At 41.4% G+C, this 24,351-nt stretch overlaps 1 protein-coding gene across 7 annotated transcripts in view; it reads right to left on the bottom strand.

Moving 5' to 3' along the window:
* The window catches only part of LOC122816697 (eukaryotic translation initiation factor 2-alpha kinase 1-like), a 1,078,686-nt gene that overhangs the window by 484,859 nt on the left and 569,476 nt on the right, over window positions 1-24,351 (bottom strand). The gene's annotated exons all lie outside the window — the stretch shown is intronic.

The raw sequence follows: 24,351 nt of genomic DNA, 5'->3' as shown, positions 1-24,351 counted from the left end.
CTTGATGCATGTGGGCCACTTGCAACACAACTTATTCCCTCAAGATTTTCAGTGCAAACACTAATCTCATGCTAAAATGCTTGGTTGTACATAATATGCAGAAGGCTCCCCCCTCAACTGTCTCTGTTTTATAAATGAAGTCCACCTACCAAAAGGAAAGCAAAGCAATCAAGAACTGGTGGCTGCAAACATCTGTCAAGCCACAGCATGCACCCTAAAGTAAGACAGTACTTCTACATACTAAAGCAAACTCACTCAAAATCCATTATGATAAACACTTGACATTTTCACTGTTACGTCCCAAAGTCTCCTGCAACATGGTACTACACAAAGAGTCACTAGCAGTACCACCATATGAAGCTGGGTTGAGAGTGAAATGAGTCCAATGGGACCAGTGTACTACCCTGGTTAACAAATTCAAAATAAAATAAAACCCTGTTTACTAAGTAAGCAATTAAACTGCTGTGTTTATCAAAAGTGTCACCAACTAACTGTAGGGCAGCAGTATAGAAGTCACAGCAATTAATGCCTTCCTGAAACATGTCAGGAAGTTGAGAACATCCATCCCTCCCAAACAAGCAGCAACAATATGATCTATCGTTCAACATTCTGCTGTTCTTCTCAAGATAAGGTACATTAGCGTGAAGGCCACTTTGGTAGGGCACAATTCTGTGATTAGAACCACCATTTCAACTTAGGAAGGCTGACAAGAAATAAATCAATGCTTATTTCAATAAATGTTAAATAAGCTGATTTGATCACTTTTAGAAAAAATATTCTACAATATACTGGGATTTCAAGGAGTTGAGGCTGGCAAAGCAGAGCATCCACCAAGGCTTGCTGTTGATAAATATTATCCAAGCAAACACTGACACATACAGGTACTTGTTCCTACTGCATCAGTCAGCAACTGACCATGGATATGTGCAAAAGGCTGGGCCAGTGACTCGTGGCATCACAATGGCACAATCGGCGGTTTTTTCTGGGGGTGGGGTGGTGGTTGCATTTTATGTGCATATATGCACATCAGTATGTGTGTGAACTGGCTGTGAAGAAGCTGAATGCTTACCACAGCAACCTGGTGTTTGCAGGTTGCATCAGTTTGCATTTTTGTTTGGGGGGGGGGGTACTGACCACAAAGTGGATCACAAGTCTTGTCAGCCACATCTTTCCTTGTCTTACAAAATGATTATTTTCTCTCATTTTGCAATGTTATAGACAGCACATCTGCCTACATCTGGGAGGATAGCATGGAAGGAAAATTGCGGGGTTTCTCTGCATGGGAGGGGAAAAAAACATACAAGTAATTTGTCAAATAATGTATGCAAGGATAACAAGAAACCCATCTGATGTTTAAGATAGAAGACAAGACTCTCCCAGTGGCTGCTCATTCCTTGGCTTGATTCCATCAGTTCTAACTTTAATACTCTTAACTAAATGTGGCATAAAACATTCCTTCGTTTGGCATGCTACTCTTCAAGACACCAATGAAGGCACAGCAAAGAGGCACCAAAGACTGTTGCTCAAAGGAGCCCGACTACTATCACCAGTTACAGTGGGCAATATTTGGAGAGAGGCAAATTAAGTAATAAACTCTCTAGATGTGTACCATGGATCTTTTCTTCCTGGGTCATCCTCTGTTAAGAGTTTACCGAATTAAAAAAAGTAAAAAAAATACATGTAATCCTGAGCGTGACTGCAACCTGAATCTTTGCTCACTTCAAATAGTACCAAACTAGAACAGAAATGGATTACAATATACTTCTTTTAACACAATAAATGCTTTGCTCTACCTCTGAAATATGTTTTGCACATCCGATCACAGGAAGGATCCCTAGAACAGGGTACACAACTATCCCACTGTTGGTTCTTTACAGAACTTTATGAGGTACATACCAAGTTCAGCTGTTTATGAACACAGGCACTACTCCTGTGGTAATGTAAGTGCCATTTACAACACACCTTATTTCTCAAAGGATAAACATTGAAGTACTTGCCAATAAATTTCTACTAACTTCACATTAATCTTTGGAAGTTTTTTTGCCATATAAGCCAATGGCATCCATCAATGACAAGCCAGACATGTAAAGTAGTAAAAATACATACATCGGTACTGTGAATAAAGGAAAGATTTAGGGAATAAAAAAACAGATCAGACAAGCCAATTCATTGTAGCAGAGACAGCACAACTTTCTGCACTTCTAGTGACTAGCTGGTGGGGGGGGGTAGAAAGCTGACAGGGGTCAGATGCAACATGAAGAAACTTTCAACCTATTCTTCGCTCCTGAAAGAAGGAGTGATGCAGAGAAATCTCTGGAGCGCGTCTAAGCTTGAGGAGGTCAATGTAGAACATGGAACTTAAAGATCATGTGCACCTTGACAAGACTGAATGTTGCTACTGAATTCCGTTTTTGCTTTTTAGCAATGTCCATTGATAGCTAGTGGTTAGATTAATCCTATTTTCATATAAAATAATGATTTTATGTGAAAATAGGGCTACTAAATTGTGGAACTGTCACAAGCAATGCTGTCACCTTGTGAGAGTTGCAGCTGTGGTGGGCAGTCTGTTGTAACATGCAGTTGGGAGCTGAAGCCCTTACAGGAAAGCTTCCACCCATGAAAATATTAATTGTCATTTTCTGTTTAGGCTGATAGCATAACAGAACACTGACATATCCCATTTTCCTTGTTAACTAGATAAAATAATTTATAAGGGGAAAATATTACATCTTTTATTATTCCAATGTATTGTTCTTTCCTTACAGTATTGTAGCCACCAGTAACATTCTGCAAGCAATGAATAGCTACTTGGACAATAATTAACAAGTATTTCTCATTTCCAAATAGCTACAGGAGCATGAAATCCTGACCTCATGTCATCGTTAGAACTGGAATAGTTGTGACAGGCTAGTCTATAAAAGAGCCTGCTGAAGACAGTTGACGTCAGTTATCAGTGACAGAAGTCAGTTGCACTTAAAGCGTGACGGTTACAGATGTACTCTGCAATGAATCTCCAAAAAGGATTCACCAAGAACTGTGACCCTACCTTTGCTCTGTTGCAGTAATTTAGTTTAGATCAAGGACAGTGTTCTTTACATATGAAATTATAACTAATGAGTTAGATCAATTAGAGTTTTTTCTGAATGCTGGATTTCTGTCCTACAGTAAGGATTTAATTTTCCTGATGACTGAGTTCTGTTTGTTTATTGGAAATTGCTGCTTTATATTTTTAAATATTTTTAAAAACTTGCACTATGGCTAGTCAATAAGTGTTTTCTTTAGTGATTTGAGTACGCTTATATTTGCCTTGATAACTTCCTGGGCTACTCCGAAAGCCTGGCTGCTTAGGTAATTTGCTGTCATTTGTTTTAATATTTAAATTTCATAATTGAACACCCATTTAAAAAGGGCATGAAGACACACTGATTGGTGGCAGCATTACCATATTATTTTGGGGAAGGGGCACAGCTGGAAATCTATATCAAGCTTACAGACACAGGATAGTAAGGGGTGTCACATTATTGCTGGCAGTCTAGTGGGGTATTGTCTAGCCATCACATTATTTGGCAGCATTTCAGTGGGCTATTAACTGGATGTCACATTTATTGGTGGCAGCGGTGGGGGATTTTTAACCGGACTTCAGTAGCCTGTGGGTAATTGTCATTAAGGCGTGCACTCTCGACATCCACAAATTAAACGTACAGAATCTTAGTCCACCACAGTTTTATTTTTAGTTAGTTGGTCAGGGACAGGAGGCAAAGATGTCAGCGGAAGAGTATAGTAAGTTGACAAAGAACTAGTTGAACAAGGAATGTAAAGCCAGAGGACTGGTGCATGCCAACCTGACTAAGGAAACAATGATTTCAGCCTTAGTTGCAGCTTCAGCTCAGACCAGACCAGACATCTGGAGGACATCCAGTTTGATATTGCGGATGTGCAGCCTGCAGAGACAGGACAGTCCACATTTTCTTCGGTGGACCTGAGAATCCATCTGGAGTTAGATTAGAGAGACTGTGCCTATAGGCAGAGGAAAGAATGCAACGACTGGAGATTGACGAGAGACTGCTCCAGAAAGCCAAACAAACTGGAGGCCAAACATCATGAATTGGAATCAGCAGAGAGACCGTGTCTGGAGGTGAAACAACTTGAGGCCGAGAAGAAGCAGCGGCAATATGAACTGGAGACCAAACGTCTGGAGACTGAAGACAGACTGAGATTTTTAGAAGCTGAGGAAAATGAGACAGCACCGGCATGAAGTGAATCTACTCACCCTTCGAGAGGGCCATAGAGGTAATGGGAAAGGAATAACCAGACCCCAGAAGCTGTAAAGGTCAGTAAGCTTTTTCTTCAGTACAGGGATGGGGATGACTGACTGTTTTATTCATATATTTGAGAGGGTATGTAGACAATACGATGCTGACCATGAGCTCTGGGTTCAGCTCCTGACTCCCTTAACTCCATGGTAAAGCTGTTCAGGCCATGTTAAAATTGTCTGACGTAGACTGAATTATGTTAAAGTTAAGAACTGTCTTCTAGACAGTTTTAAACTAACACCCGAAATGTACAGAAAAATGTTTCATGAACACAGACACAAGGCAAATAAAAGTGTACATTATTACATTGCTGATTTAAGTACTTGCTTTCATAGATGGGTGAGTGGGTGTCAGGTCACCCCTTCTGAGGGACTGGTAGAACATTTGGTGAGGGAACAACCCTTTAGTACTTTGCCTGATGACATGAGAATCTGATTTGCAGACAGTGTAACTGTGCAGAGGAGTTGGATAGAAAAGAGGATCTCTACTTAGCAAGCAGAGCACCAATGCATAATTAAGGGATACCCAATGCTAAACATGGACATAAGTGAATCCCATGGGGGGCAGTCTAAATCTCTCCAACAGAGTACACCAGTAACAGAGGGATTAGATGTTTCAAATGTAACCAGTGGGGCCACAGTCAAATGTCAATCGAGGCAAGGTGAAAAACAGAAGGCGAGGGCACCAGCAAGTGGTAATGACAAACTGCCAGTGGTAAGTTGTTTAGAAACAGGGGTGTCAAACTATCACCAAAATGTATACCCTATCTTAGTAGGTGATAAACAGGTTACTGTTAAGAGAGAGACAGCTTCTGACATAACCACTGTAAGGCCTGCAGTGGTTACAGAAGAGTAGTACTTGCTTGGACAGTCCACTTTCATTAAAGCTTTGGAAGGGATCCCATTCCAAATACCTTTAGCTAGGGTTCAACTTGACTGGGAGGGTGGAAGAGGAATCGAGCAGGTAGGGGTGTCTGAGGATATTCCTGCAGATGTCATGATAGAGAATGACTCTGATGATGCAGTACCTTGTGTGCATGCAGTGACATGCATCAAGCCTGGAGACATGCAAGTAGGTCTGGTAGCCTGGGGGAGACCCAGACAGATCTCATACCTGAAACTGGGAGTGGTCTGGTGGCGGTTTTTGAGAAGGAGCTATCCCACAGCAGTAAGTCTAAAAGTGAGCCATAGCTCTGGTAGGTACTGATGTACCCTTGGACACAGTGGCTGCAAGGACAGAGGGGAGTGATAGTACCCAGACTGACAGTGAGGTACAGTTGTCAGAAGTTACTAGGCTTCCTCTGGAAGGAGAGCTTGGGAGGGTCACAAATGGCTCAACTTATGGACCCTACATTACAAAGCTTGAGGAAGATGGATAAGGAAGTAGCTGAGGCTCAAGGCAGAGGGGGGTCTGTATACGGGAACAAAAGTTTGTTGTATAAAGAGTGGACTCCTAAGGGAGAGCTGAATGTTGAGAGAGTATGGAGTTGGTACAGCCTAGAGCCTACTGTCTGCCACTTCTAGCTACAGTCCCCAATATTGCTTGTGCAGGTGATACTGAAGCAGAGAAGGAAGGTTTGCTGTATAGAACGTGGACTCCTAAGGGAAGGCTGGAAGGTGAGGTAGTATGGCAGTTAGTAGAGGCTAGAAACTATCATCTGCCACTTCTAGTTATAGTCTCTAATGTTCCTTGTGCAGGTGACATTGAAGAGGAGAAGGAAGGTTTCCTGTAAAGAATGGAGTCCTAAGGGAGGGCTGGAAAGTGAAGAAGTACAACAGTTGGTAGTGCCTAGAGCCTACCATCTGCCAGTTCTAGCTATAGTTCCTAAAATTCCTTTTGCAGGTGATACCGATGTACAAAAAGTGGCACAAATGCTTTGCTAGAAATTTTCAGCAGGGTATGTTTTCCAAGGGAGATACAGACTGACCAAGGTGCCAACTTCATGTCAGACTTGCTGACTTGTTTGTGGAAGAGTTGTGGGGTGATATCTACAGAAGACCCCTACCATCCTCAGACTAATGGTCTTGTGGAGGGGTTAAACTCTACATTTAAGACTATACTACAGGCATTTGCAGACCAGTTTAAAAGGGCAAAGTTAACCATTAAACCCAGCAAGTATCAGGTGAGTATGCCAGAGGTCACTTATATAGGACACAGAGTGGGGGAGTGGTAAGATTAGGCCAGAATCTGTCAAAGTGGAAGCTATTCGAGCATGGCCAATTCCTGTTGCTAAAAAGCAAGTGAGAGCAATTCTAGGGGCATCAAGGTACTGTGGAAAATGTGTGCCCAGTTATGGTGTAATGGCTGCACCCCTTGCTGACCCAGCTAGGAAAAATAAACTGGATAAGGTAACGCAGACCACAGATTGGGAACAGGCATTCCAAAACCATACGGTGATTTTTGGGAGGACCCCCTGTGTTGGCCAGCCTAGGTTACAGTGAAGAGTTTGCTGTGCAAGTAGATGCTGCGGATTGTGGGGTGGGGCTGTACTCAGCCATGTTACCTTAGAAAGAGAAGAATGCTGCAGTAGGGTTAATAATGCCAATGCAAACTTATTGCCCAGGAGAGGAGTGGGTTGATATTCCCATACAGACCCAGTTTTCTCAAGCGTAGCTTGTTTTTCAAGGGTCACTTGAAAACGCATGCTTGAGTCGCGTGTGTGTGTGTGTGTGTGTGTGTGTGTGTGTGTGTGTGTGTGTGTGTGTGTGTGTGTGTGTGTGTGTGTGTGTGTGCACGGTGTGTGTGTGTGTGTGTGTGTGTGTGTGTGTGTGTGTGCACGCGCGTGTGTGTGTGTGCACGCGCGTGTGTGTGTGTGTGTGTGTGCACGCGCGTGTGTGTGTGTGCACGCGCGCGCGTGTGCGTGTGTGTGTGTGCGTGCACGCGTGTGTGTGTGTGTGTGCGTGTGTGTGCACGCGCGCGTGTGTGTACGCGCGTGTGTGTGTGTGTGTGTGTGCAGGTGTGTGTGTGTGTGTGTGTACGCACGCGCGTGTGTGTGTGTACGGGCGTGTGTGTGTGTGTACGCGCGTGTGTGTGTACGGGCGTGCGTGTGTGTGTGTGTGTGTGTGTGTGTGCGTGTGTGTGTGTGTGTGTGTGTGTGTGTGTGTGTGTGTGTGTGTGTGTGTGTGTGTGTGTGTGTGTGTGTGAAGAAATTAGACACTTATTTGTGCTAGCATGTCTGGCTGAGATTTTCTACACAACTTCAGATTAACCTGTGTATTATATGGCAGCATGACTAGCTACGACATTGTAAATAGGTTCTTACATGTTGATTTGTGATCTGTTTGTACAGAATGTTTTCAAGACCTGAAAAGTGTCATTTTACATTTCTAACTGCAGGTGTTTGTGAAGAAAGATTCTAAAGGCAAACTGTCTCAGATTCAGCTGATCTGCAGATGATGTCATCAGAATGTTGACAGTTGCTGTGGTTACTGTTGGAAGCCGAAACACAAAACGGGAATAGTTGTGACAGGCTAGTCTATAAAAGAGCCGACAAATGTAGTCAGTTGTCAGTGACGGAAGTTAGTTTAGTTACAACAGTGACAGCTACAGATGTACTGTCCAGTGAATATCCCAAAAGGACTCACAAAAAGCTACAAGCCTGCCTTTGCTCTGTTGTAGCAATTTAGTTTAGATCAGGGACATTGTTCTTTAGTCAGACATGAAATTATAACGAATACGTTACATCAGTTAAGAGTTTTTCTGAATGATGGACTTCTATCCTACAGTAATGATTTCATTTTCCTGATGACGGAGTTCTGTTTGTTTATTAGAAATCATTGCTTTATATATTTAATAAAATTGTTCATTAAATATTTTTACTAACTTGCATTGTGATGGATCAATCAGTGTTTTTTTAGTGATATGAGAGTGCTTATACTTGCCTTGATAACTTCTTGGGCCACTCCGAAAGTCTGCTGCTTAGATCATTTGCTTTAATATTTAATTTTCATAATTGGACACCCCTTCAAAAGGGCATGAATACACTCATTGGTGGCAGCATTACTGTATTATTTTGGAAGGGACACAGCTGGAAATCTGTATCAGGCTTTTCCAAAAGTGTTTGGATGTGTGAGATTTAATTTAAGTGTCAGTGTATCAGAGGCCTTAAACTGGGACACATTGCTCTGAACTGTGCAGTATGGAGTTATATTTGGGGTGGACAGAAGCTTACAGTCCAGTCAGCAGTGAGGACTGAAACTCCCTAGTTACTGAACTTATTTGTTGGCAGTCCGGTGGGGTATTGCCCGGACGTCACATTATTTGGTGGCAGTTCAGTGGGATATTAACTGGATGTCACACATGTATTGACTCTAATGTAGTAATGTTTCAACAGATGCATTTAAATGAGAGGGAACACCTGATATTATTATACAGTTAATTTCATACACAGCATTTCCCTCCTACACTGGAGAGAGAAAGTGGGTTCCACTTCTAATCATACAGGGTACCCCATTTGACCTGAAGAATAGCCAGACGAGAAAGAGGAATGTTAACATCATGATTAACAATGATCTGACTAGAGAGTTACATACATTTCTGAATCTTTATGGTCCGCCAGCAGTAAACTGGGTACTCCTTTTTTTAGACCATTAAAGCACTAAGTTGCATTTCAGGAAGGAATGGTTGAATGGGATGGAGACTTGGAATGTAATATTTTCACTGATGAAGTTCAAACTGACTCAAGATGGCAGAGTACTGCTATGCTACAAAGGACAGGAGCAATATTTTTAACACTACTTGTTACAATACAAGTGCACAGACACAGAATTACGGCACAGTATTTACAACCTGCTATTCCTATAGGTTTGTTAATTCAGATATGATAAGATACTGATACACAAGAATACTCTTACAAAGCAGAGAATTTAACAACTTTTCCAGTAATACTTACTGCCTACTCCCTCTTAAGAGTTAAAATTAATACCTTCTTCTTTCGGCTTTTCCCGGTTAGGGATCTACACTGGAAAGTGAATCTCTATTTTTGCAAGGGAGAATCATTTAAACAGAGTTCAAATTATTTATTTAAAAGAATGCCATGAAATAGTGTTGCCTCAATGTCTTTTACTCCTCAGGGTTGGGACAAACTTAAAACAAAACTGTATATTTTCTCATGTTGAATTAAATTCAGTATACCAGAATTTTAAAGACAAGCAAAAACATTTTCGGGTGCAGCTGCTTTGGAAGCAGAACAGGTTGTAAATAATAGGCGAAGATAAGGCACTAGCAAAACAATTGCAATAGCAAAGAGATGACTTCATGCTACATAAGGTAAAATGCCAAAACTTGGTTAAAACATTTGGATTTTGACAATACACCAGCAAATCAGAAAGGTTTGGCTTAGGAGTAAGAAAGCAGGTAGTCAGTAGATCTGTCACAGAGGTACTGGTGGGAGAATACAAATTAAATGGAAGATATTCAGCCAACTTTTACTGGCCATAAGGAATACGTTTTTATTCTTCTGAACCTTCTGTCTCAAACTGTTGGGCACATACATTTTTTAGACACAGCAAACAACTAAAGATATAGCAGACAGCAAAATAATAATGGCTAGAGAAGCAAGAAAGAAAAATTAAGGGAAACCCCAGGGCCAGATGGTATGCCTATAGAAATTTACCATGGGCAGGAGAATATTTTATACAAAAGATGTACTCAGCTGGATAACATCATAATACGGACATAGCTCTTGAAAGAAAGCACTTACACTTGTTAAAGCCAGTTACAGCTCAAGTCATATAGACTAGTACAGATACTCTAACCATGATTATAAGGTTTTCATGAATATTTTAGTCAAATGTATTGTTGCCAAGCATATTCCGTCTTTAGTATATCCACATCAAACATGGTTTATCCCTAGACATATTATCTCTGACAATCTAAGACATTATTAACATATGATGTAGATTACTGGTAAAACCATTCATTAGCGAGCTTTGATGTAGAGAAGGCTTTTGACCGTGTTGGAGACTATCTTTTTGAAAATTTACGCTGCATCACACTAGCTTCATTATTGGTCAAAGTGTATTTAAATGTATCAGCAAGAGTTAAAATTAGTGCCCCTTTAACTCCTTTGTTCTGAACAGGGGCACCAGACAAGGCTTTTGCCCCCACCCCTTACCTTTTCTTTCCTTTTTAAGTGTCTTTATTAAAGCATCCTCTAAGGCTAACTTCAAGTCCAAACTGGCCATATCCACTAAGGACAATCACAAGGCCTTCTTTGCATACGTCCTCAATCTGAAAGGTAACGCCCAAATCTGCTCTGAACTGGTGGTCAACAATACCACATACACAAAAGCCAGAGATATTGCCAACCTGCTGGCAGACAAGTTCAGTGAAACCCTCCACATCGGTAAACCAGGACATCCCCAGCACCTGCCCCCTCCCCTCATCACCAGGAAGCAGGTCTTTAATGCCCTCTCAAAGGCAAAACATACAGCCTCTATGGGACCAGACAACATCCCTGGCTGTTTCTTACATGAACTCAGGCAAGAGCTCTAAGCACCATTAGGCACCCTATTCAACCAAAGCCTGTGCACAGGCTTCGTCCCAGCAGAATGGAGGACAGCCAATGTCATTCCTCTACACAAAGGCAGAGCATCCACCAACCAAGGCAATTATAGGCCCATAAGCCTAACTAGTCTGATCTACAAGGCCATGGAACACATTATCATGGACCTTATAAAGAAGGACACTGGCAACCTCCAAATGCTTCGTCCCACACAGTTTGGTTTTGTCAAAGGGAGATCATGCCTATTAAACTTGGTCGCCTTCTTCAAAACAGTCACCAAAGCCATGGATGAGGGGAAGACATTCCATACCACCTACCTTGACCTAGCCAAAGCCTTTGACAATATTCCCCACTCAGGCATAAAAGATAAACTCTCCTAGCTAGGCATCAACCTGTATGTTACCAGATGGGTAGCTAACTGGCTCACTGACAGAACCCACTCAGTCAAAATGGGGGAAGCCACCGCTAGTAGTAGAACTGTAAACAAGCAGCATACCCAAAGGATCGGTCTTGGGGCCTCTACTGTTTGGGATATACTCTTCTAAGGTGCAGGCCAAAACTAGTGGTCTGTGGCTGACCAAGTTTACAGATGATTGCAAACTGGGAACAGTCATAAATTCCCCTAGTCATGTGAACATCCTCCAAGAGGGCATTATCCAAACTAAAGACTGGTGCCAGAAGCATGGCCTCAAAGTGAATCCCAAGAAATGCACCATTATCCCCTTTGGGGAAAATAGCATCCCCACTAATTATCATATTAATAACAACGTACTAAGCACACAGTCGTGAGGGACTTGGGCACCCAAGCTGATAGCAACATAACATTTGACCACCATGACGCCTCCGTTGTACGGAAGGCTTTCTACATCGCTCACCTCATAAGTAAGGGTATTTCATCCAGAAACAAGGAAGTCATAACATCCCTGTACTCCTCGCTTATCAGACTCATTGAGTACAATGCCCCTTCGGCATGTACCTTGTCATGCATATGCAAGAGTTGGGAGACACCACAGAGGTTTCTGACCAGGAAAATCCAGGGTCTCAAACACTTATCCTATACAGATGGGCTAAAACCTCTACTCAAGTCTCGTACAGACTGCTCAGAGGTGACCTGTGTCTGGCATACAAGGCCATCTCAGACTCAGCCTTGATGGAGTTGCTACATATCCGCAAGTCAAACTCTACTCACGCAACCAACAACCAGGCCTCAACCTTGTCTGTGACATTAATAGAACTTGTTGGCGGGATAGATTTGTGTCCCAATGACTCCCCCCATCTGTGGAATAGACTCCCTTCTCCATGTCAAGCTCAGTACCTCACTAGCCCTCTTTAAGAGGAGCCTGGACAACTGGATGGGAAACAGAAAATATACTCCTGGGATCCCACCTGTGTTCCTGCTGGATAAGGAAAACAGGTGTCGACTTTGTGGGAACATGGCTAAAATTCTTGGCTAGGCTTATAAGGAATGGAAATGTCTGAAATCACACAATTTGCCCATTTCCAGTCCCACACTAGGGATTCCAAAGCAGTGTAGCTTTTCTTAAGGACTTGCTACTGAAAAGATAACACCAGAGTTGCAAAAGCATAACCATAGTATATAGAATATATTCTTCCTTTCATTCAAATTCTGAAAGAAATGAGGGAGATAGATGGCTAGAGTCTTGGCTAACTCTGAAAGCAGTAAGGGCATATTTGGGAGATTTTTTTCTAGATGACCCTGCATACATGGAAAAGGAAAATGGTTAAGCCATTATGAATGGTTGCAACATGGATTCTTTCTGGCAGATGTCAGAGCAATAAACCAGCTACATCTGCCAAAAAATGAACCAAAACAGGCAGAAATAACTTTCCAGCAAAAAGTTAAGATTTCAATTGTCACCTAAACAACAGATGACATAGCATATCAACTGAAAATCCTCTCTGTAGAACATCTCGAGTTAATTCTGATATGATGAGAAGGCTTCACAGGCAGATATGCTGAAATACCTCCTTGCCAAAGGAGTAAACAGACCACAGGATAGTAACTCACACAAATGTTTGAGAATCAGAGATAATAATCCCAGATCAGGCCTTGGTTTTAGGTAAGGTACCAACTAGAAAATCTTCTTCACTGCTTAACATTAGATGTTGTAGTAGTAGGAATTTGTGCTTACTTTATCACCTGTTGCACACCCTCATGAAAAAAGTATCTGAAGAGTATTAGGAAAGAATCCTCCAGGCAGTCAGTTGAAGCTGCTTGAGGCTGGGGTGCAAACGTCCCATCTTGTGTAAGTAGATCCAATCTCTAGGTACGTCTGTGGTAATTGCCCCTGGCCAATTCCATAAGGGAGAACCAACATCACTTGAGTCAGAAGGGAGTCACCTCAATAATTCTTGTGTCTCCTGAATTTGATAACACCAGTTGCAAAAGCATAACCATAGTATATAGAATATATTCTTCCTTTCATTCAAATTCTGAAAGAAATGAGGGAGACAGATGGCTAGAGTCTTGGTTAACTCTGAAAGCAGTAAGGGCATATTTGGGAGATTTTTTTCTAGATGACCCTGCATACATGGAAAAGGAAAATGGTTAAGCCATTATGAATGGTTGCAACATGGATTCTTTCTGGCAGATGTCAGGGCAATAAACCAGCTACATCTGCCAAAAAATGAACCAAAACAGGCAGAAATAACTTTCCAGCAAAAAATTAAGATTTCAATTGTCACCTAAACAACAGATGACATAGCATATCAACTGAAAATCCTCTCTGTAGAACATCTCGAGTGAATTCTGATATGATGAGAAGGCTTCACAGGCAGATATGCTGAAATACCTCCTTGCCAAAGGAGTAAACAGACCACAGGATAGTAACTCACACAAATGTTTGAGAATCAGAGATAATAATCCCAGATCAGGCCTTGGTTTTAGGTAAGGTGCCAACTAGAAAATCTTCTTCACTGCTTAACATTAGATTTTGTAGTAGTAGGAATTTGTGCTTACTTTATCACCTGTTGCACACCCTCATGAAAAAAGTATCTGAAGAGTATTAGGAAAGAATCCTCCAGGCAGTCAGTTGAAGTTGCTTGAGGCTGAGGTGCAAACATCCCATCTTGTGTAAGTAGATCCAATCTCTAGGTACGTTTGTGGTAATTGCCCCTGGCCAATTCCACAAGGGAGAACCAACATCACTTGGGTCAGAAGGGAGTCACCTCAATAATTCTTGTGTCTCCTGAATTTTCAGAATCACCCTGGATGATTGCTGGATGTCATTTTTCTTGAAACCTTGGTATAATCTGTAAGGTTTTGTTTAACAGTGTAAAGAGTGGAAATGCATACAGGAAAGTACTGTTCTGTAAATTGCACTTGCCATAACAGTAGATAGTCGAATTCCTCACTGCTGTAGTAGACCTTGGGCTATGTGGGCTGCTCGTCTGTCGCGGAAACAATAACCAGCCAGCTTGACAAAGCTCTGGCTCCCCCAACATGTTCACACTAACTGCTGATTGGCTAACCCCAAGAAGAAAGATTTCTTCAGGACTTTAGTGCTCATACAAAGAGAACAGCCTAACAATCATGAACCAAAAAAAAAAAACATACAAAGTGGGAGTGACTAAACGGTATTGGAACAAATTCATTTAGGCAGTTAGCTGTAGCTAACCGAGACTGGGGTGTAGCAAACTCTCCATCCTGTGCGAGTAGATTCAGTCTGTGATGAAGCTTATGGTAAATGCCCTTGGCCAATTACATAAGGGTGAACCAATGCTGCCTGGGCTAAAATTAGATCACCACATTGATTTTTTGGAGAATCCTTCCTAATCTTCAGAACTACCCTGTTTTTCAGTAGAAAGGGTCAAAAAGCATGAAGGAACATTCCCTTTAAAGGGAAAGGAAATGCGTAGGTGTGCCAGGCTTGCTTGCAAGATGCTCTGGAACAAAACTTGTTCAGTTATCTGTTTTGAAAGGAGGTGAAGAGATTTGGCGTGTTCCCCACAAATGGATCTAATCCTGGAAGACTCCCCATTCAGTTTCAGTTTGTGAGTGTCTGTCCTGGTTCTGCTCATCTTGTCTAGCACTATTTTTTGTTCTGATGGCATATAAGATGCTTTGAGGTTTAAGGAATGCTTGAGAGCTACCTCCCTCACCATCATAGCAAGACTGCACAAGGGGTACAACTTTGTACCTCCCTGCTTGTTTATGTACGACATGATTGTGGTCTTGTCTGTAATTACTTAAAGTGGTCCTGATGACCAAAGGTGACCGATAGATTTCAAGGCACAGATAAAAGCCAACATCTAATTTATTATTATGTGCTTTGGTCTGTCTGAATAAGTCCACAGTCCTTGAACCTTTACCCCAGTGGGAACTGCCCCCCAAGCAAAATCTGAAATGTCTGTGGTGAGAGATTGGTTTGGAGGTCTGAGGAGAGAAATGGAGACCTGGGATCAGTTGAATTTGTTGTCTCCACCAATGCAGTTCTCTTTTTAGTAAGCCCAAAGCTGGAATTTGAAGTTCCAGAGGATGTAAATACTAAGCCCTTGTGTTTTTTTTTTTAAGACATCACTGTATCTTTCTCATATGCAACTTAACTAATGGACTCATGAAAATCATATGATCCATGATCCCTACGATCCTGAGAAATTCTCCTGCAAAAATCAAAGACTGACTAGAGATATTCAAGGTAAGAAACCAGATAAAAATCCACATTCTCTTGTGTCAAAGAGGAAGTGTGAAAATAAATTTTCTGGAAAGCAACAGAGAAGCACAATCCTGTAAGACAGAGTAAAGGAGGATTTTGCAATATGTATCTGGAAGCCAGATTGGTCAGAATAGATATAACCCATGTTAAAGACATCTGACATTTGGATAAAGACTCTGCACAGGTAATTAGTTATCTAAATAAAGAAAATGTGAATGTTATTTAGACTGCAATAAGCTATAACCTAAGCTATACATTCTGTGAACACTACTGGCGCTGACAATAATAGGTTCATAGGTAGGTACTAGGCTATTGGCCCTAGGGCCTATACAAGCCTAGCCAAAAAGGTACTCTGGCTTTCGCCACCCAAGAAAATTATTTTCCTGAGCCCTTGTCAAGCAGAACCACAGAAGTGATCCCGAGGGTGAATTTCCTATTACCCATCCAATCATCAAACATTTTCTTGAAGAATGCTAATAAGGAGCTCTGTTTGACATAGATAGGTAGTCTGTTCCAGAGTATGGGAAGTCTCTGGGACAGGAATCTATCCCTCCAGCATGTTCTGTTTATTATGGTGACAAGGTTTAGGTCCCTAGAGCATGCACCTCGGAGGGATTGGGATGTCTAAGTGGATCATGTCCAACAGCTCTGGGTTTGACATAGCTTTGTATGTTAGGCAGAGATCGCCTCTTGAGTAGGTGATATGCGATGGAGTAAAGCTGGAGTTTGAGTCAGTCTGCATAGGGCATCTGTTTGAGGCCAGTAATCCTCTGTGAGGTATTTCTGCGGCCTTTCCAGTTGTTGTAGATGTCTTGTGAGGTACATACCAAAAGGGGTGTTGTACTCTATATAATGGGCCTAATGAGTGATGAGTAGAGGGGAACAATGACCTCTTTTTTTCTGGATGAGAAACCTTTTGTGATGAGGTGTGCCACGTAGAAGGATTTCCTGACCACTGTGGCGATGTGATTATCAAAGGAGAGACTTTTGTCCACCTGTGTCCCAAGGTCTCTTATCACACATTCGGTGTTAAGTAGACTACCACCTATGTGGTAGTTCATGGGTACAGAGATTTTACCAAAGGGGATGACAGTGCACTTTTTGGCACTGGGCTTGAGACCATGGCTTTGACACCAGGCATCTGTCTCAGTGAGGCCCTTTTGTAGGATGTCCACATAGTTAGGAGTTTTGATTATGGCTCCTAGTTTGCAGTCATCTGCAAATTTAGTTAGCCAAAGACCTTCTGTGTTAGCCTGTACTTCAGAGAAGTAGATACCAAACAGGAGAGGACCCAGGACTGAACCCTGGGATACTCCACTTGTCACTGGTCTGAAGTCTGATTTGGAGTCTGCTACTTTCACAGTGTTGGTTCTGTCAGTAAGCCAGTTGGCAACCCATCTTATGACATAGGGTTATATACCTAGTTTAGTGAGTTTATCTATAATTCCAGAGTAGGGGATGGTGTAGAACGCCTTGGCGAGATCTAGATAGGCTGTGTGAACCACCTTCCCCTCATCTATGGCTTTGGTGACTGCTTCAAAAGAAGTCTATCTGGTTTAGGACACAAGATCTGCCTTTTACAAACCCGAACTGTGTAGGGTCCAGAGTTTGAGGATCTCCAATGTCTTTGTTTATGAGTTCCATGATGATATGTTCCATGGCCTTGCAGACCAGGCTCGTCAGGCTAATGGGACGGTAGTTCCCAGGGTCTGTTGTGGCCCCCCTTTGTGGAGTGGGATAACCGTCGTGGTGCATCATTCAATGGGCACAAAGCCTGAGGTGAGGCTATGATTGAACATGGTACTTAGGTGGGGTGTCAGTTCATTCTGTAGTTCATGTAAAAGGCAGCCTGGGATGTTGTCAGGTCCCATGGATGCTGTGTTCTTGGCTTTGGAGAGTGAGGTTTATTCCTGTGCAGCCGTGATTACAGGAACTTTCCATTCTTCCGGTACAAAGATGGGCCCTTTAGGGGGTGAGAGGAAGGTAAAGTTAGCACTGAACCCATCTGCCAGGATGTTGGCAATATTAGTTGGTTCTGTATATTTAGTGTCATTGTGTTGTAACACAGAGCATATCTGAGTGTTGCCATTGAGATTTCTGACATAGCTATAGAATGCTTTGTGGTTGTCTTTAGAATCAGTGGCAATTACAGTAATACAGAGAACTGCTAATGCGAACCAGAAACAGAGAACCTTACATATTTCCTGAAGCCTGTGCTATGGGAATGTGGTAATAAGCATATTTCAAGCCCAGGTTACCACGTAGCCCATAGGAGGAATGAGGGGCAACAGATTCTTTTAAGGTCAACATTTTGAATTCTGGTATTTTCACATACAGGTTTAGAAATGAAAAATCTAGTACTAGTCTCCAAGAGGCTTTCTTCAGTACTAGAAACATTCTGGAATAGAACTCATTGCCTCCTTTGACTTACAGGCACTGGTTCTATGACTCCTTGGGTGAGTAAAGACTGAAGAACCTGAGAAAATAAAATTCTGAGTGGCTCGAAATATTGGGGTGGGGTTGGGGAATTCCTTTGAAAGAAGATTTTTTAATCCAATTATATAAAGTTACGTACTCACCATAACACTCCATCTGTGTTGTCCATTTTCATTCTTCCTCAACAACTGGGTTTTGATCCAACCCTCAGATTTGACTTGGCCGCTTTGTAAAATTTGTGGATAGTGGAAACTCTCAAGTTCCTCCCTTACCCATAATGCTCTAGTCCTCAACCATACCTCAGATCATGTTTGCTAGCCTTGTAGTTTCATAGAAATTTAAAAATAGCACTAGGATGTGAAACCAATATCTGGAACTAAAGGCAGGCACATTGGCTCCCTTATTATCTTTTCATTCTTCCAGAAGTCACAAACCAACTGGTAGGGGCCTGGGAGTTGAGGAAGAATGAAAATGGGCAACACAGAAGGAATGTTTTGTGAGAACATAACTTATTTGATGTAGTTAATTTTCTTTCATTCCCCAACAACTGGGACAGAGTTCCCCGGCTACTTGAATCCTGGGAGGACTCAAAGGAAGGATATTCCGGACCACTGCTGAGATGAAGGCTGCTCTTCACCTCGAGACCAGATCCAATTTGTAATGAGTAGTAACGGTATGAGGATTAGCCCAAGTTGCAGATGCACAGATTATCATCCATAGAAGACCTGGATAAAAATACTGATGAAGCTGCCATGGATGTGGTTGAATGGGCACTTAAAGGTTTAGACAAAGACAAACCCAATTTGTTATAGACAAGTGAAATGCAATCAGTTAACCATTTGGCTAAAGTTACTTTGGTAACTGATTTGCCCAATTTCAATTCCACAAAAGAAACAATTGATTTGTTTTCTGAAATTCTTTGTTCTGTGAAAGAAACGTAACTATCTGCGAGCATCCAACAAAATGTTAACATGTATTCTCCTTTGTTCATGAATTCTGAAAGAGAACTGAAAGCTTAATAGATTGACTGATGTTGGATTCTAACACCAGCTCAGGAAGAAAGGATGGGTTGATTCTTAATGCTACCCTATAATATGGAAAATTAAATAAGGAGGCTTAGATAAGGCTTGAAGTTCAGAGACTTCAAGCAGAGGTTATAGCTACCAAAAAGATAGTTTTCCAGGTTATGAATTTTAGTTTACACTTTGCTGATGGCTCAAATAGAGATTGACTTAAAGCTTGTAAAACTAAATTCAAATCCCATGGCAGAAATGGATCTTTAAAGGGGTTCTCAGAAGAAAGGTACATTTTGAATATGCTAAGGTAGAATTGTTAACTTCTGTAAGAAAATCAGAAATGGCAGCTAGTTGTACTTTAACATTTGAGGAACTAGCCCCTTCATTAAAAAATGTAGCCAAAAACTCAAGAATTTTATGTAGTGGTGCTGAAAAAAGGGTCATTGTCTTCTGTTGTGCCAAAAAATAAATCTTTTCCATTTACGTCTGTAAAGGTTCCTAGTGGCAGCTTTATGGGAAGATGAAAGAATGTGATGGACGGAGGAGGAGAGCTTGGGTTGTCTGGCTATCAGTGGAAGTGGAGAAACCATGTGGTCAACTTTAGGCCTAAAATGTCCAGGTGAATGTCTGTCAGGTGAGAATGGAGGTCTGGAACTGGATCCGGAATCCATGAAGGGTGTACTATAGGGGGCCAAAGAAAGGGGAACAAAATCTGATGAGGCCAATAATGGCCAATGAAAATGACTTTGCTCTTCAATCGAGAAGCTTTCTGGGGAAAATTTGGGATTACCTCGAGTTGATTCCAACACCCCTGATCTGGAGCAGATGCTATGTCTCCCAGAGTCATCTGGCTCCGATGCGCTTGGAGCCAGTCCACTCAGAGACAATACTGGAGTAGAAGATGCAATGATCTTCGGATCTGATGCAGATGGCTCAAAGATCCTTGGAGCCAACTGCTCTGAAACCGAAAGTTTGGATCGCAGAAGGAGACAGTAGAAGCTGGGTAGTTACTCACAAAGGTCTCTGGATCCGAGTGGGGTTGGAGTCGGGAGAACCCCATTTGAATTTCCAGTGAGAGGAATTTCCTGATTATCCTGTCCACACCTACGTCATTCAGACTTCTGGAGGAGTGAGACGATGACGCTCCTGATGAAGCCCAAGAATTATAACATTTGGAATCTTTCCAGAAAGGGATATTGGACACTGGATCCAAGCGCAGAGGAGATCAGATCTGTGATGACCTGTCCAAATGCTTCTTTGGATTCAAGAGGGTTGGATCCTAATTTTTTTTCTTTGGATCTGAAGGGGTCAGATCGGAAGATTTTGCCTTTGGATCCAAACAGGTTGAATTGTAAGGTTAAGAAATCTTAAGAGGTGGTTCCAAACCCATAGTAGAGGAACTTGTAGGCTCCTTGGAATGCTTCTTAGCCTCTGTCAGATTTTTTAGGGGTTTGAGCCTCAGATGCTGTATAAGAAGTTTCTAATGGAAGTAACCCTCTCAAAATAAACTTATTTTTTCTATCAATTAGAGCCCTAGGGTTGATGGCTTTGCATGTCACAGGCAGAATTTAAGCATGCCGGACCTAAACAATATACACACATAGCATGTGCAACAGAGAAGAATTTTGTGGCCACAGGCCGTACATTTTTTAAAACCAGTGGGTTTTTCAGCCATACTCTAAACTACAAGAAGGAAGAGAAAGTTAGGAATGTATTAACAACAATGGTAATATGAGGATATACCTGAAGGTATAAAAAGGGGAAAAAAGAGAGAGATTACCAATTATGGTAACTGCACTATAATCATGTAATCATGTACAGAAACAAGGGAGGTTACAAATAAAGTTTTTTTAAAAAGTTAAACAGATTATGAAACATTGCTTTTACTCACCAACTCTACTACTACTTGACAGCTTACAGTGACCCATGTCCGTAAGCGAAGGTGGCAAACAAAATCTGAGGTATGGTAAGGACTAGTGCATTATGGTCCAGGGAGCAGCTTGAGAGCTTGTGTTCCACAAGCTGGAGAAAGCTGCCGAGTTGGATCTCAACTGATTCATAGAGGAATGAATGAAAATGACATCAGATCAGATGTATTTGATGCGTTCTGTACAATGGACCAATTCCTGAAAGACCCCCTTATTCATTTTCCATTTATGAGGGTCTGTCCTGGTTGTAATGAGCTTGTCTGCCCCTACATTTTGTTCTGATGATATTCAAGATACTTGGAGGGTCATAAAAAGCTGTAGAGTTAACTCTCAAGCCATCACAGCCACAGGAGGCAAGACCTGGTGCTCCTCATTTATGTACATCACTACATTATTGCCTTTGTTCACCTATAAATGTCCTGGGACCACAGGTCATTAAGAGGTTGTACAGCATGGATCACAGTGAACATTTTTGACATTTACATGCTTTGGTCTATCTGAACTATCCCACATGCCTTGCACCTTTAACCTCCCATAAGAAATGGCTCCACTTAACAAAAACTGAGGCATCTAATTACCTCCATTAATGTAGTTCTTTCTTGATAAATCCCAAAAGTGGAATTTGAAATTTACAGAAGACAAGAATTTTGTGTCCACATTTTTTTAACACTGAATTTTTCTTATGTATAACCTGGCAAGACAGCTCATGAGAAACACAGACGCCATTACTCTAGACTCTTGAGATATTTTCTGGCTGAAGTCTTAGACTGATTTTGATATAAGGAAAGTTTCCAGATATAAATTCTCATTTTCTTATGTTATAAATGAATAAAATACAATCATGTGTGATAGAAGTCAAGGAGGACTTTTGAACATTTATCTGGAAGCACTGATTAGTAAGGTGTAAAAAACCCAAGATAAAGACTCCTGTCAAGTGACAAAATACTACACAACGATCAGCAAGTCACTTAAATAAGGAAACATGAATGCCTTGCAGGCTGCCATAAGCTATCCCTGGAAGTAGGCCTTTTGTAAACATCTAAGAGCTGTAGATAACTCAGCACAGAAATGAAAATTTGACTCAGACTCAAGACTCTGAGAAATTTTCTGAAGCCTGTAGCTATGGAAATGTTATGACTGATAACACCCCCTGAAGGGTCAATATTTTTGATACTTTCACAAACTGGCTGAGAATATCTAGAACTGGTCTTCAGTAAAGCTTGTTCTTTGAAACCGTAAATATTCTGGAGTAGACGTCTTCCTCCATTTGGTTGAAAGATACCAGCTGTATGGCTCCTATGGTAAACAACATTGAAGAACCTGAGGAAAAAACTCTGCTCAGTTTGGAGGGTAAAGAGGAATTCTCCCGAATGGAGGTATTGCAATCCACTGCCAGCAGCAAGCCTTCTGCACTAGTATTAGTACCCAAGAGTCTGGAATAATCTGTTGCCAATGGGATAAAACAAGAGCATGTCTACTGGACAGACTCACAGATAAAGGGACAGGAGAGGGGAGGGGGAGGAATTATGGCAGTCATTCTCAAGGAGAAGTCTGTCTCTTTTTTGAAAGTTCCTTTTTTATTGTTCCCATCCTGCCATCTACTTTTTGTTTCCTGTTTGCTAGAAGATGGCAGGAACCGATTATTCTGCCTTTAAAAAAAAAAAGGCAGAGGATTTTTAAGATTTATATGTAGGACTTGAAAATTCTTAGTAACTCCAAAATTAATTTCCATCTGTCATCAACTGTTTGAAAACCAGAGTAACAACAGGGTCAAACAATACCTCCTTGTCTAAAATAGAGTTTAAAATGTTTACCTCATACGAAAATTTTTGAATAAGTAGCCACTACTCATCTTCTCAAAACAGTACAGTGGCAGTAGTAGCAGTCCTAGACATAGTATCCGTACAATAAATACATACTCTTTGGACTTCCAAGATGGCTGCACACTGACCAATAGCTTGATTTCAGTGCTTCCAATGTCACAAATGAAACAGAGATAAGGGCCAGAAATTCTGCAATTTTTAAGAAATTCAGTTGCTGGCTAGTATGTACACTGCCTGGATGCCAGCAAAGATGAAACTTACAGAGCTTGAAAGAAAATCAACTACAAAAGTTGGAGAAAACGCTGACTGAGAAGAATCCTTCAGCAAAAAGAAATTCAAGTTCCACTGTTGGTGCAAGACATGACTTCATGTAATATGGATGAAAAGATAAATCAAATGTACTCAGAGCTGATTAAAATAAGAAATAAACATTGAAAGACTTTAACTAAAATAAAAGGATGGAAAAATGGAAGAAGTTTTAAACCGCTATTCAGATGAACAGATAATTCTGCGGTGGTACAGCGGTAGCGTTGTTACCTCACAGCAAGAGGTTCTCCCATTTGATTCTTGGCTTGGGAGTGCCTTCTGTGTGGAGTCTGCATGTCCTCCCCACGGTTGGGTAGCATTCGAAAGACATGCGTGCGTAAATGGGCGTGCCTTTGTTGAAGGTTGGGCATCGAGCTGGCACCTTGGTGTTTCATAAAAATCTACTGCCAATCATTAGCGGACTGGAGTTCCGTTGTGGCGACCCCTTACCAGGAAAAAGCCGAAAGATAAACATTCAGATGAACAGATAAAATCGCAAAATCAGATGTCAAAATGAAAGAAAGGCTGGCTAAGTATGAGACTGCTCAAGAAAATCTGTTTCAAAAAATGGCAGAGTTAGAGAATAGAGCACACAAGATAAAGCTTGAGACTTTCTAATGTACCAGAGAAACTGAAAGGAACTGACTATTAACTTTATGAAAGCACAAATAAGCAAGTGGACTGGATTTGTTAATTGACATAGTGTGCAACCACCAAAACGTTGCCATGAGAAAGCAGACAAGACATGTATTAAAGATGCAATCATACCAGTAGAAAGAATCGATCCTGATAAAACAGTGGGAAAAGGGCAAAGTATTAAAAATTGGAAACAGTAGAGTGTTGTGAAAAAAGATTACTCACCAAATACCAGGCAGAACAGAAGCAAATTTATATCAGCAATCAGGGAATGTCAAGAGACAGGTGTGAGATTCAAGCTGCTGTGCTCTGCTGTCTTTACAATATTTTTCCTGGAGGATCAATACCATTTTTTTAATTAGAACAAGAGGCAACTGGAAAGTTTATCCAACAAAAAGTGAGTCCTCATACAGAAAGGGGCTCTGCTTCTCACTTCTCTGATAATAAAGCTAACAGAGAGACCTTGCCAGAGAAACCTTTCATGACGTTCCAATGGAAAATGCTTAAGAGACAGAACAAAGCACACAAGCTGAATAGAAGAATCAGGATTACCTTGAACTTAATTGGAGTCTGGGGTTGGGAGATGGTAATGAACTGGAAGATAATCACCAACACTGAAATTCGTAAATAAATGTGAGACTACATAGCATCAATCACAGTTGTGAAATATTTTTTTTCACGAAAAAGTGGAAAAGATTGGACTTTTGTTGAC

The sequence above is a fragment of the Protopterus annectens genome, chromosome 12.part0 (assembly GCF_019279795.1).
Source record: "Protopterus annectens isolate FY-2018-M chromosome 12.part0, PAN1.0, whole genome shotgun sequence".
NCBI classification, from domain to species: Eukaryota; Metazoa; Chordata; order Ceratodontiformes; family Protopteridae; genus Protopterus; species Protopterus annectens.
The sequence above is the reverse complement of the archived record's forward strand: the minus strand, read 5'-3'. Positions and strand labels throughout refer to the sequence as shown.